The sequence below is a fragment of the Podarcis erhardii genome, assembly GCF_964252035.2.
Source record: "Podarcis erhardii genome assembly, chromosome: 16".
Lineage (NCBI taxonomy): Eukaryota > Metazoa > Chordata > Lepidosauria > Squamata > Lacertidae > Podarcis > Podarcis erhardii.
The window spans coordinates 13214979-13230217 of record NC_138514.1 but is presented as its reverse complement, the minus strand read 5'-3'; the positions used below and the strand labels follow the sequence as shown (position 1 = coordinate 13230217).

Here is a 15239-nt window from a genome sequence, read left to right as displayed (position 1 = left end):
TGGGGCAGAGAAGGCCAATTTCAACCTATGTGCTCAAACTTTTATATGTATGGGCTTGCTTGTGGCAAAATGGTGGCTTGGGAAACATTACCCCAGTTTTTTAGTAGAAATACCCCAACACTGCTTAACCTTAGGACTGCCATCTTGCTTCTCCACCATGATTTGATTGTCATCTTGCTGCAACTTGAGAAATCTGCATAGCATAAAATAAGGCACTCCCTTTGGCATTTTCACTGAAGTGATTTATCAGCTGAACTGGTAGGAAGTTTGATGAAGGAAGCCCGAGTTGGTGTCTGTTCAGTGCACCAGGGAGGAATTTGCAGTCTGTTGGATGAGAGAGAGAGAATTCTGTGACCACCTGTGGTTCTTCAAGACTCTATGTGTTGGAACAGAGAACTCCATCTGTTCTTTCAAGCATATGTTTGTATTTTTCTTCTCCACCTTCTTTTGGAAAGCATCCATTGACAGGAACTCCAGGGTGCTCCAAGCTGTCATTCATATTATAGGTATATGTCCATAGCCCTGAAAATCTTTAAGAAATCAGGGGAGCCTTTTGCAATTTTTGATAATTGCATGAGATAAATTGTTGTTTGGATTTGAAAATATTTCCTACTTTATCTTTGATGAGCAAGGGAATGACACTGGGAAGCTTGGGATCAGTAGCAGTTAAGATGGTGTATATACAACAGCTTATGAGACAATCACTCAATAGTGTTGAATTCATATATTTCTTTATCCGATGATTACTGGTTCATTCTACAATGAAACAGGGCTTCACTGGCCTTTTGGTTTCTTTTTGCCTTCCTGTAGCAGTCTTTCTCTTCTATTTCACCAGAGGTTCTTGCTTCTAACATCAACTTTGCATCATTGTCTGTTCTCTCCCCATCCCACATCTTTCAACCGAACAAACTTTTGAATGGGAAGACATTTTGATTAAGCATTATGAGTCATTCCCTTCTGATCAAAAACAAACAACAAAGGGCTCATTCACTCACCTCCTATGGGCAAATATCAAAAGAGAGTTGGGCAGAATCTTCCCAGTATTAAGCATTACCTCTGCTTTCTTCAATTTTGCAAGTGCCTTTAATATATGCATTTTTGAACATACTGCTTGGCTGGAAAACATCATTTCAACAATAGAGGTGGGAGGCAGATAGTCATTGGGCTATGTTTGCTTTTCCTGACAAAGTTTTTTCTGGTTCTTAAAACAAAAACAAAAAAACCCCTCTGGTCAACTCACATAGAAAGACAAGAGTAGGCTCGGTTCCCTGGCATAATGGTGCAATTTTTGTTTTGTAGAACATGGAATAAGTAGCATGCTTATAGGAGGAAGAACATAAGTGCCTCCTGGAGCACCCAGTGGCCCATCTAACTAATAGTCCTGTTCTCACAGTGGCCAACCAGATGCAAGCAGAATTTAAGCACTTTCTCCTCCTGTGGTTTCAAACTATTTACTTCCTCCAGCTATGGAGGCAGAGCCTAGCCATCATGATCAGTAGCCATCAATAGCTCCCTCCTCCATGAATTTGTCTAATTCTCCTTTAAAGTCAACTAGGTTGGTGACCATCACTACCCGCTGTGAATATGAGTTCCATAGTTTAATTATGAGCTGCATGAAGAAGTACTTTCTTTTATCAGCCCCGAATTTTCCAGCATTCAGCTTTACTAGATATCAAAGAGTTCTAGTGTTATGAGAGCAAGAGAATAACTTTTCTCTATCTACTTTCTCCATGCCATGCATAATTTTATAAACTTTTATCCTGACACCAGTTACTTTTCTCTTAATTTAAAAGTCCCAGACACTGCAACCTTTCTTCACAGGCAAGTTCCTCAATCCCCTTGATTATTTTAGTTACCCTTTTCTGAAACTTGGAAAAAGTTTCTATATCCTTTTTGAAGTGAGGCAACTAGAACTACATAGTGGTACCTCGGGTTAAGTACTTAATTCGTTCCGGAAGTCCGTTCTTAACCTGAAACTGTTCTTAACCTGAAGCACCACTTTAGCTAATTTGGCCTCCTGCTGCTGCCACACCACCGGAGCACAATTTCTGTTCTCATCCTGAAGCGAAGTTCTTAACCCGAGGTACTGTTTCTGGGTTAGCGGAGTCTGTAACCTGAAGCATATGTAACCTGAAGCGTATGTAACCTGAGGTACCACTGTACACAGTATTCCCAGTATCTTCTAAGACCTGAAGTCTATTCCTGGCCAATCATTACCAGCTCAGATCCCTGAGCATATATATGAAAGCAGGCAATATTATGAACTTTACATTTTGCTTCTTTTTTAAAAAAAAGTTTTTGTCATGTCTTTAGAAAGTGGCACAAGTTTTGGGGGGGCCAGACAGAACCGTATTCATTAGGTGAATTTTGCTGTGTTGCTACTGAATACCAAAGCAGTATTAGGTCGTGGTAGAAAATAAGTGGAATAATTTTTAATATTCTGCATGATTTTTGTCTACCCCATGCTAAGATGAAAAACTATTTTTGTTTGTTAGAAATGGGAATAGCATAAAATTCAAAATATAAAATAAAATCATGTCTTTATTAAATATATTGAGAGAGTTCCTCATGAAGGCAGCTTTATGCCCCATCCCTCAATCTTGTATTATTCAGAAGTTGTTGGACTCTAATTCCTATCAACCTTACCCAAGATGGCCAGTGGTTAGGGATGGTGGGAGTTGTAGTTCAGAACATCTGGGGGCACCAGCTCTGGAAGTCTGGCATAAAGGAACAAGGAAAATACCTGCTTTAGTTGCTCAGTATTTGTGGCAGCAATCCAATGCACATTTAGGAGTAAGCCCTATTGAACATAGTGTGATTTATTTCTGGGTAAAGATGGCACCGTGAATGTCCTTTTCATTTGGAGTTAGCCACTTGGATGATTTGAAGTTGCTTGATCTGTACATTCTGGAACCCTGGCATATATCTTCCAAGGGGAAAAAAAGCAAGGGCTGAAAAGAAAAAGAGCTGGCCTAACTATTCAGTAGCTGCCAGAATTGGGCAAACGACTCACACCCACTCTTGGCATGTGAACCAAACAATATCCGAGAAAAAAGAAAAAGGCAAAGCTTGTGAAAATACTGTTGCACTCCACCCCAGTTTCTGGGTGGTGTGAGATTCCAAGGGTTCCAGGTGCCTTATCTAGGGTTTGTATTTCCTTTCGGAAATGAGGCACAGCACAGACTGTGGTGTCTTTGTGATATATGGCTTATTTACACATATTCTACTTGAGCATATGATGGAGGAGTTCACAGTATCAACATCCCAAAAGGGTCTTGCTTCTCCCATAGCCACAGCCCTGGATTCAAACAGACCTCAGCCATTGCTTTCAAATATTATTCTGGGTCTCCTGCTTGCTGCTTTCTTTCTCCATCACATCACTGCTTCCTAACCTAACCTAACTCACATTGCTTCTAACTATGTACTCTAACCTCTGGCTTTAACTATTGAGGGAAGGGCCTCACCTATCTGACGTCTTCCACCAAGTCCCTTTGATCCTCTGTTCTCGTAATGGCCCATCTCCCAGGCTATCATCTCAGAATGAAACTAGTGTGTCTTAATTAGCTTTTAACACTTGTTGATCCAAGAATTAGAGAGGTCTAGCACATAGCTTAGCACCCCAGGGTAGCCTGGGTATTTCCTGGAATTAGAAGACTTTGATTAAATTCTAACACCAGCTATGTCAGGGGACTATAGTGGTCTGGCACCCACAAACTCATAACAGTATAAAATATATATGCTACATAAGAAGTTTCTGTTCTCCATGCTGTTGATGCTAAACATTTCATCTCAATCCATTTGGTAGACCAGGAATCACATAATTTCTGTTTGATGTTTCTCTAAAATTGGCAGACTAGGAATGTGGGAAGGACCCCTAGAAGGGATGGAACACCTGGCGTTCTCCAGATGTTTCTGGACTATAACTCCCTAATCTACTCCTTGTAACTCTAAAAAAGCTAAGATCAAATGAAGAAAAGAGTTTTGTTGGAGTTGCTTAGGAATTCGGTTATTTTGTAATGCCACAATGTATTCTTGAAGTTATGGATAGAATACAAGGATAGATGAATCTGTCGATTTAACTTTATCTCAGTTTCTCATCTTTCCAATCTTGAATTCAGTTTTCAACATTTTTGCATCAGTTTCTGCATTTTTTAAAAGGCCTTGTGAAAATGCACAATTTTTATGCACCCTTTACTCTAATATATGCATTTTATATGCATTATTTAGTGGGAGAATTGAACTGCATCACAAATTTCAGAGAAGTGTGAATTTTAAAGGATAGCTGTATTTCAGTTTGTATAGGGTTTTTTTTGGGGGGGTGACTTAGGTAGGTTTGCACTAAAATTCAAACTGAGAGCTGAATTCCTACCAATTCCTAATGGAATATATCTCAGTTGAGATGCCAGATAAGACTGGGCAGAGAAGGCTTATGATTTGTCATAATGAGGCAGAAACTACTCTGCTTCAGTATTGGATTCCACTCCTATGGAGATTCACAAGCTAAACCAAAATTCTGTAGCCATTAAGCTATCTCTCCCTTTTTGCCGCTTTGCTGGAAGACAGCCAACTTAATGTAAGTATTTTTATTCTTTTGTAGTTGACAGTTCAGATGCTTCTTACAAAAGAGGGGGAGAAAGAGAAACCCTCTGGCATTGCCTTGTATCTTTCTTATCATTCGTCCCTCTTCTCCTGATTTCTGCCTTCCAGAAATAAGCACTTTCTGGCTGGCTGGATAAACATCCATCTGCCATCCCTCCCGCCATGGCCAATAAATCAGCAGTAAAAAACAAAACTATATCAGTTGTCCTGTTTTCACCTGTATTCTGCTTTCAACAGAGTACACCAACATTCCACATTCTGCCAGTGGTTTATTTTATTTATAGACTAGAAGGATTCCAATTAAATACTCATGAGCAGCAGTTTTCCCCTCTTCAGACACTGAGTTAGGGTAGCCTTTTCATATAGTACATGTCCACTATATATTCACTATACGTGAATCACTGGACTAGTTCCTCACCTGTCTGCATTGTGAAACAGTATGAGTAAGTGTCAGTATGATGTAGTGGTTAGAGAGTTGGACTGGTGCCTGGGAGACCAAAGTTCAAATCTCCTCTCAGCAGTGAAACTCACTGAGTGACCTTGGGCTAGTCACAGCCTCTCAGTCTAACCTACCTCTCAGGGTTGTTGTGAGGATAAAATGGGGAGGAAGAGGAAAGTTGGGATATAAATGCATTACATAAATAAAACAGAAAGGATGCTGGGAGTGGGCAGTAGCTTTTGTGTGATCCATCAATCTATTGCTTTCTAATTGGAGGCTTCCCATATTGTTAAAACCGTGTTTATGGAAGACAATCTTACTCGGCTATGAGTGATCACCAAAGAAGAAGAAGAAAGAAGAAGACACCTATTATAATTATAATGCATCTATTTATGTACAGACATTCTTGTGTCAACAATGTAGCATGCAGGTCAAGAGCATGAATTCTGAGTTAGGTAATTGCATCCCCTCCCATGCAATTTTAGTTTAACTATGAAGTTGCTGAGTGTCATGTTCTCTTACAGAAGTAGAGAGCTATGATTTGAATTCATCTCTTTAAAAACAAAACAAATAAATGTTAAATTAGGTGTAGCGGTCTCCATTTTCCCATCAGAACCATGGTTTTGGGAGAAGAGGAGCTTAAACATTTCCCACTATGACTACTCAAAGCTGCTACTACTCCCAGTGCGGGAATTTGGGGTAGTACAGGATGCATTATGTTGAAAATATAAGGCTGCACCTTCTTGCCCCTACCTGACCTATTTATCTAGTAGAGGAATGGATAACCTGTGGCACTTGGATATTTGTTTGACTACACCTCCTGTCAGCCCCAGCAAGCATGCTAAATGATAGAGGATGATAGGCATTCTAGTCTAGCAATGTCTGGAGGGCCACAAGTTCCCCAACCCTGATCTAGTACACAACAAACATTTGTAATAGAGATTAACTCATTCTCCCCCCATCACAAAGTTCTGTATATGCCTTATATCTCATCTTCTCCAGATGATATCTGAATACTTGAGTATTTTCTGAGTATCTGATACTCAGCTTTGACATCTGATGACATTTGATTTTGGTATTTGATAGCTAGCATGCAATATTACTTAGAATTTCACTGTGCTTGAACAATAGCTTGAGACTTCAAAGGGATGGCTGCCATGATCAAAGCCATATGATATGCTAACCTGTCTAAAAACCCACATTCTGAAATAATATGTAACTTAGATATGACTTAGAAATTTCACGTTCAATACTTGAATTGTGAAATTCGACCAAATTTCTAATAACTGTGAACATTTGTTTTAGATTCCTCATGGTGGAACTTTCATAACTGATATACATGCAAAGGATTAATATTGAACTGCCTTTGTAAAAGTAAACTGTCTGATTTGCTTCGGACATCTCTTGGAGCTCAGGTTTTGATTCATAACAGAATTAAACATTTAATTGTCAAGCTACAGCTTGAGAGAGACATGCATGTATTGCTACAGGCTCTAATACACGCCAGTAAAATAACATCCTACAAATGAAATGTAGTAATCAATTACAATATTTCCTGTGATGAAACTCTCTCTGCCTTGATAGCTGATGGATTGATTTTCCCCACTTCCCGCCCCATGCACTCTCATAGCAACAACCAGAAGGAGGAGAGCAAAGGTGGGGGAGAGAAACAAGAAGAACATTATTATTTTTTTAAATAGTTTCTAATTTTTTAAGGATACACGAAGGAGCTGGATATATGATGAAAGATATCTGCAAATCAGAACAAATTGCAAATAGGCAATTGAGCTGGCACACTGGAAAAAGCTGAAAAATAAACAAATTAGTGATTTGATGCATTGAAGGAAGAGAGCGAAAGAAGCCCACAGCCACTGTACTCTTAAAAACAAACATTGATTTCTGCCATCACTTGTAAGCATTACTACAACAATGGTGCTCCAAGAAGGTGTCCAAAATTTGTCCTTACAATAGTTCAGTGGGTGTTATTTTATTTCTTTTGTTGTTTCAAAATTGAATGAAGAATCTCCATTACAGTAAACACACACACTCCATGTTCGCATCCACATTCTCTCTCTCTCTCTCTCTCTCTCTCTCTCATTCTTACACTCCCCCATCCTGAAACCATATGTCATTAAAATGCTTAGATGAGTGGAAAAGGGACTGATGGAAATCTGGGGAGACAAGGGAGATGCCAGCAAGCTGAGACTTTGTCAGATGGAATGATTTTGACATTCTAAACACTAACACAAAGAGAAAGATACAGAGATAAGGAAGGGGATGAATGGGTAGGTAGACATAAAGCGACAGAAGAGTTGAGAGGAGCAACACAAGGTGGAGGGACCACAGCATAGAGATGGAAATTGTTCTTAATGGCCTAATAAGGCAAAAGATTGCAAAGATCTTCATTTTTTTTTTAAAAAAAATAATTTTTATTAATTTTACAACACAAACAAAAAACAAACAAACATAACACGACTTCCCCATACCTCCCCTTCACTGCATCCTTGTTTTAAATTTTTTTAGCAATCCTTCATCCATTTTTATACTTAATTCTCTTTAAAATTTTCTTAAGCTTAAATTTTTACAGCTGTAATTCTTTATATCAAATCCCTTGACATCTTAACATTTTGAAATTTTACAACAATTTTTAAGATAAATTTTAAATTTTTCCCAGTCCTCTTCCACTGTCTCTCTCCTCTGGTCACGAATTCTGCCGGTCATCTCTGCCAGTCCCATAAATTCAGTCACCTTGATCTGCCATTCTTCCAGAGTAGGTAGTTCTTTAGTCTTCCAATACTTTGCCAAGAGAATTCTTGCTGCTGTTGTTGCATACATAAAAAATGTTCTATCTTTCTTTGGAATCATTTGGCCTACCAAGATTGCAAAGATCTTCAAGTCATTGAGAGCAAAAGGGGTTTGAGAGAAAGGATGCACACATCTGTCCATTTCAGTTTTTCTTATCTTATATTCAGCTTACTACATTTCTGCATACATTTGTGATTTTTTTTTTAAAAAAAAAATTCAAATGTCCAAATGAAACTTTATGTTGTCTCCTAATATATATTTTTGGACGTAATTTTGCCTAGTATATTCCTTTTTTCAAGTAATTACCCCTTAATATATGCATTTTTGTGCACATTATTTGGTTGGAGAACTGCATCATCAAATTCAGAGAACTGTGAATTATAAAGGAGAGATCTAGGTTTTTGTTCCCTTATTGGTTTGGGAAGTTCATATCTGGCAAGATTGCATTAAAAAGAACTGAGCACATGTCTCCCACATCATTATTTGAGAGTTGTGCTTAAATTGAAGCTAACTCTCTTGTGTGGTTTCCCATAAATAATCTGTACTTTTCACTTGATTACTCCCCCTCTTTTGCTCTTTAGGCCCGTTTTCTCCCATTTGTTATTGCTTAGGGGTATTGTTTTAAACCAGTGTACCTCAGACTTCTGATCTATGAGATACAGGCACCTTTTTGGGATTAAAATCAGAAGCCTGTTTCATCTTTACACCAAGAGATACACCAAGAGAATTTCACACATCGTTACACCAAGAGAATTTCAGCACTTCCAAAACTGTTTTAAGAAGACGGCAGTTTGTACAAATGAAAGTCGAGAATCTAGAACACATTTTTCATATTCCCCAGAAACACTTGGTGTGGAAAACCAGGAAAAGGGGTTTAATGTGACGTTAGAACAACAATGTGTAAATCAAGCAGTCTCTCTCTCTCTCTCTCTCTCTCTCTCTCTCTCTCTCTCTCATACACACACACACACACACACACACACACACACACACACACACAAACACCAACAAACTGACAGTATAAAAGCAAAACAAAAATCCCCAGTTTGCTTCAAAATACCAACAAAACATAGCTCTTTTATTGAAACAACAGTAGGCAAATCCCAACTGAAGTTATGTCAGGGAAGGGAAGATCTGACACTGGATAACATGCAGAAAAAGATAGGAAACAGAAAGTAAAAGCAGCCTTTGATACACAGCAAAATGTTCTGTTTTCTTATCAATTGTTTCAAAGTCTTTTGGGAGAAGAGAAGATTAATGCCAAACTAGAAGTTCAAGTAAGCAACACAAAACCCATGAGTGTATTGTTCCTGATTGTGTCTGGGGTTTTTCTTCTTTAAAAACAAACAAACAATTTGGGGAGGTGTTGAGTTGGAATGGGAGAATTTCTTGAAGGAGAATGTTTTCTTAAACTACTTGATACTGCCTATTCTTCTAGTCAGAATACAAATTTATGCTTCCTCAGCTGCTCTTTCAACCTTGGAAAGATGGGACTCCCCAAAAGTATTTTTGGGAGTGATCGAATGATAAATTGATTTGATTGGAGTTGGGTGGGCTGGCATGTCTAATGGGGTTGCCTTGCTCTGCCTTCTACTAGGTTCAGCTTTTGAGTAGCAGCTCCTGCATTCTGTGAATACAGTATCTCTTAGTTTTTGGAAACTGGAGCTCAAACATTGGGAGCCTTTGAAATTAGATTGCTGTATGATGACAAAACAAGACATCACAAGGCAATATAAACTGGCATCTGAAAAAAAAAGTTAAGGAAAGGCATTCATTTGTAAGGGGATTACTTCAAGCAGCAGTGAACATAAGGGCCATTATCAAGAAGTGAAGTGTTGTTGTTGTTTTATTTAAAAATGCTAACATCAATCTGGTAAAAGTTCATATGCAATGACAAAAATATGAATTGACTACATTCTCCTGTACCCCAGGTACAGGTACAAATCCAGATATATTATTGATATTTCTTGTCTCTTTTGGGGTTTTTTTTGAAAAATTGCCTTCATTTTTGTTTTGTTTTTTGAAAAATTGCCTTCATTTTTGCTCTGGTAAACCAGCCTGTCATCTTAAAAAGCCAATGTATTTCTAAGCCTAAGAAAACACACTGTAGATCAAAATAGGTTTGTCGATGTGCAAAAAATGGGGCGGGGGAATGAAAATGGAATGGCCTGACAAAGCAAAAGACAGGAAGGCTGGAGGGAGGAGGGAGGAGAGATAGTATGGAAAATGAGACTGAGAAGCTGTGAAGGTGTCAGAGTCGGTTTGTCACATCCTGGATCAACTCAAAGTGAAAGAGTAATGGAGAACCAGAGGCAGACAGTGTCTGTCAGGGTGATTTAATTTGTCTTGGAACTGAACCTCAGTTACAAGAGGCTGCTTTGGATGGAGCAGATAGTGACGAGGGCGGGGGAGCAGGGGGAAGGCTGGACACACTGGCATTTTGGAATGATCCAACTTGGTTTGGCTTTTGGGGGAAACAACGGAGGAGAAGACTTGATGCATCCATCATGCTCACTTTCAATAAATTGGAGAGAGTGGAGGGGAAAAGGGCACACAGAATATTATAACAGCTCCACAACAGTGTCCAGTTACCTTGCATGGATTCATCCTACAGTTATTGCATTGCAAACCGCACAGTAGTGTGCTCTCTGTGTGTGGCTGTTTAGTAATAGCCATGAAGGGCTGCAGCTTGGTGACAGAGCAACTCTTCTGTGTGCAGGAAGGTCCCAGGTTCATTCCCTGGTGTCTTCAGGTAGGACTGGGAGAACCTCTTTCTGAAACTCCAGAAGAGCAGCTGCCAGTTAGTGTAGTCAGTATTGAGCTAGATGAGCCAATGATCTGACACAGTCTAAGGCAGCTTCCTGTGTTCCTGTGCAAAATGCCCTACCCCAACTTTTCTCCCCTGAAGAAGGTGCATAATTTTGTGCACAACCATGGATAAAACACATTATTGTTGAATAAAGTAATAGTGTTTGCCTCCTCTCTTAGCCCACTGTTTACTTCGTCCACCATTATCAACTAGAGTTGTTCGTATTAACTGACCTGAAATTCCTCAGAAGACAATTCTCTGTTGGGAGAGTTCTGTCACCTCAGTGGCTGCTCCAGTTTCACTGTCCACAAATACTGTGGACAATTTTGGGAAGCCATTTTTGTTTGACTCAAATAAATACCCATCAAAGACTTAGAATCGACTTAGCTGCCTGTTGAGTGCGTACTGCTGCTGTACATATTTCTTAAAAGCCCCCTGAAATTATTGCATAACATACTTGTTGAACTTTCATGTGGGCACACCATTCAAACCTAAATAAATAAATAAAAACCTTGATAGTCTAATTCCTCATGACTAATTTAACACCAAGATGCTTTCTCTCCCCTTCAGTACACTTGCTTCTGCCTGGATAAAAACAATACAAGGGTCCACCCCTCCCTTTCTCTCTCCAGCAGTGTTTCAAATAAAAAGATTTATAATTAAGCGAGTAGATTTTCTTTTGCCACACTGTCCTAGATTATGAGAGAGTATATTTATATGCAATTATGAAATGAACAGTATTTCTTACCCAAGTGAAGCTTTAAAAGTCATTATGAATCTATTAACTCAGCAGACCTTACAAAAGGCTTTTTTTCTTCATCTATTGAATTTATTTTAATTTGAATCAGATAAGAAACTTTCACCCATCTTATACTTTAATGCTCCCATGCTGTGTTAGGAAGGGGCCACGTAGATCATTCCGCAGATGGTTTAATGTGCCACGTTTGCTGCTGATGTCAATGGCCACACAAGAAGGTTGGGGCACTGCAGTGTGGTAAAACATTTTCCCTTATAAATATCAGTTATGAACATTCATTATATAAATTTCTTCTGCAGTTTGGCTTTTAAAATTTGCTTTTATGTCTTCCTATAGCCTCCCTGTGAAGACATCTTAATGTCCACCTTTCATTTTGGGAAAAGAGGGGCTTGTTTTCCTGAATACATTGGTAGCATTCAGATTCATACCAGCTGAAGATGTAGGGAAGTTAGTTCTTGGTGGGAATCCCCACCCACACCCCAAAATGTTAACAACAACTGTCCCATTTAACAAATCCAATGTGTTTTTCAAAACACAAATGTGATATGGGGGGAATTTGTTGTTAGCATCCTTCCGTCTTGAAAGACAAGAGAGTGCTCCTCTGGGGGTGAAGTGAAATTGCTGCATTAGCAGCACCAAAGTGCCTGGGCAGTGTGCAAGCAGGTCCAATGCTGCAGAGCTGCAGAGATGACAAGACTGCCCACTCGGCCTCATTGATATGGACCGAAGAAAGGCAGAGCAATATGTTTGGCATGAGCTTGGCTTCAGGGGTTGCTGGAAAATGCCAAACAAGGTGCAATCCAACTGCGTTAGGGACTCTGCTTCGGATTTGTGTTGGGCTTACTCCTTAGCCTTTTCCTCTCCCAAAGATATCCCACAAGGTAGCAGAGGTTTAGAGTCAGAGTTTTCCTTCTCCTAGATGAGTTTCCTTCCCAGGTTGGTGAGCCCCATCTGCCCCTTACCTTCCTCTACAGCACATGCAGAAACCACCTTCTTGACCATTGTACCCACTATTTGTCTCGTTCGCTCAATCCACCAGAGTCTGTCTTTGCATACAGGGGTGATATGTGAAATTATTGGAAGCTTAAAGTCTGCTCTATTTTAATAGCCCCGCCCCCTTTTACAACTGCATTAAAAAAATACAATCTCAATGAGTACAAAGGAAAATAAGACAATGGCATTGCCATCAGCATTATCCATTGAACAGATGGTGCATTTGTCCTGAGTACTTGCTTTGAAGTGAGCATATAGAAGGGTGTTCTCCACTTCTGTGCTTTCTCATAGAGGCTGTTCTATATTCCTGGCAGGAGTAGATTGGGACTCACTGACTTGTTACATTGATGTAGGTTTTCTTCTTTTTTTAATGGTTGTATTTCTTCCTTTGTTCTTACACTTTGGAACGCCTTGCCTATTGATACATTAGGCAGACACTTTCATTCTGACACTTGTTAAAAATGTCTTTGTTTAGGCAAACCTACTGAGACATGTAATTTTATTAGGTAGAATTGGCTTTTAAAATCTGTTGACTTTTCTCTGGTTTTTCGTCTACTATTTTTAAAGACTGTTTTGATTGCTACATTTAATGACTGTTTTAAACAATTTTAGATAAACTGCTTGGAGTTTTTGTTGATTAATTGGTATGTGAAATATTGCTTAATAAAAAAACAAACACAATTTGTAGTTCAGTTGGGTTCTATTTCACTTACTTGCATAATGGAGTAGCATATAAATGTCATAAATAATTATTTTTCTGATGTCACAAAGTGTGGAAAGAAATGGCATTCAGAGAAAGGCCAGTTCAAAAATCTCCCTCCTCCGTTTCCCAAAGATATTTATTTCCTGTGAAAAGAAGCAGGCAGTTTTCTGGGTGGGTTGAAAAGTATAAAAAAGGAAAATTCCCTGACATTTTTGAGGAAGAGTTGTTTGGTTACCTTACTGGGTCTCATCAATAAGTGTTGCCTGTTGGAAGCTATGGAGAGAGCCTTGTGCTGCTTCACTCCAGCCACATTTCCCAGAATGCCTTGGGAGTGTTGTGATGTGCTGTGATGTAACCTTGTTCAGTTTCAAAGTTGAGGCACCACAGCGGAGAAGGCTGTGCTGTGCATTGTTGCCTACTGTTCCTCTGAATTGAGAGGCAGATCTTAATGATTGAACAAGCTTGCATGGGAGTGAGCAGTCATCCAAGTAATCCAAGCCTATTTTGGAGTCTCATTGATAGACTATCTATTATGTTATGATTGAACATGGCTGTAGATTGTGGCTATCTAGGAGCTACAGTTTACTTCAGTGGTGGGGAACCTATGGCCCTTCAAATGTTGTTCGATTTCCATCAACCCAGTCAACATAGCCAATGTTTAGGGATTATGAGAGTTGTAGTCCGGCAAAATCTAGAAGGCAATAGGGTCTTTAGCCTAGGTTAATGTCTTGTACCTGCCACTAGTCAAACGTTTGCAGTCATTCAGAAAAGGAATCAAACTCCATTTTGCCTTCCTTTAATCAGTACAAGCCCGAAGTGAACAGGGCTTCTATTGTATATGAACATTTGATTATTTTCATGAACGTTCTTAACAGTATTCCCTCTCCCTTAAATATCTAATGGGTTTTGTTGTATGCAGACCTCATTTTAGTGTCACCCCCCACAAGTGTGCTCCACATCCATTCATTGAAGAAACTAATTAAACTCTTAATGGTTGGACAGCTTATTTGTGCCTGATGGAGATGAATTATGCTTCCTTCTTTGGTCTGGGATGTAAGCAATTTTATTCTCTTGTTTTCCTAACATCAGTGTGCAGTCAACGGCTTGCTCCAAGCTCTGCAACATAAACTCCTATAACCTGCTGTCTGTTCTCCTGCTTCTCCCCACCCCAATCTTCACATTAAGGAAATTGGCATTCGCTACAGTAGAACCAGATAGTTGAGGGCTGGAGACCCTGCAGCCCTCCTAATGTTGTTGGACTCCAACTCCTGTCACCTACAGCCAGCATGACCAATGGTTGATTAAAATGAGAGTAGTAGCTCTACAACATCTGGTTTTCCCCTTCCCTGTGCTTGGTAAAGTGCTTTGTGTAGCTCACCACAGATATAACAAGCCGATCAGCAATGCTACATGATACATCTACCCTGCACTATAAAGCTGCAAACTTCAGGGGGGAATTGAATTTTTGAATTCCTGCACACATTTAAGAGAGAGAAAGGGCATTCCTTTCATGCACATAACCTGCATGTTGGAGAAGCAGAGTGTAGAACCTTTTCTCTAATAGTTCGTGAGTGCGTGCTTTTCTCCCATTAAACACTCCCCACTTTTTTGCACAAAGGAAGCATTCACATTTTCAGACCTCTGTAGCCTCTGTGATAAAGTGCAACAACTTCTGGAGGGTCACCAGTTCCCTGTTCCTGATTTTACTTTCTACAAAGCATCTTGCAGCCTCCCTGGGTGATTGCACTTCACAGTCTAAGTCCAGAATAGGACATCCTTCTGTAGCTCCTCCCATGGGATTTTTTCCCCCACAAAAGGGAGGGGAGGAAGCATGAGCATGGGCATGGGGTGAAAACAGGTGCAATGCAAGGTGCAGAATATAAGAGAGAGGTGGCTGCAGAAATGGGATTGGGAGGATGAAGACAATTTGGTAGTTGCTTGGGGTGAGAAGGGGAAGCTCTAGGGCAGCCTTGGTCCCCCAGGTGTTATTGAACTACAACTTCCATCATCCCTGACCACTGACCATGTTGGCTAGGAATGGTGGGAGTTGCATTCCAACAACATCTGGAAACCCAAAGTTGAGAAAGCCTGCTGTAGGGGATTAATATGGGGAGGAATGACAGCAGGGTTGGTG

General features: G+C 39.7%; 1 protein-coding gene across 4 annotated transcripts in view; it reads left to right on the top strand.

The window, feature by feature from the left end:
* KIRREL3 (kirre like nephrin family adhesion molecule 3) overlaps window positions 1–15239 on the top strand; it is a 747957-nt gene that overhangs the window by 43556 nt on the left and 689162 nt on the right. The gene's annotated exons all lie outside the window — the stretch shown is intronic.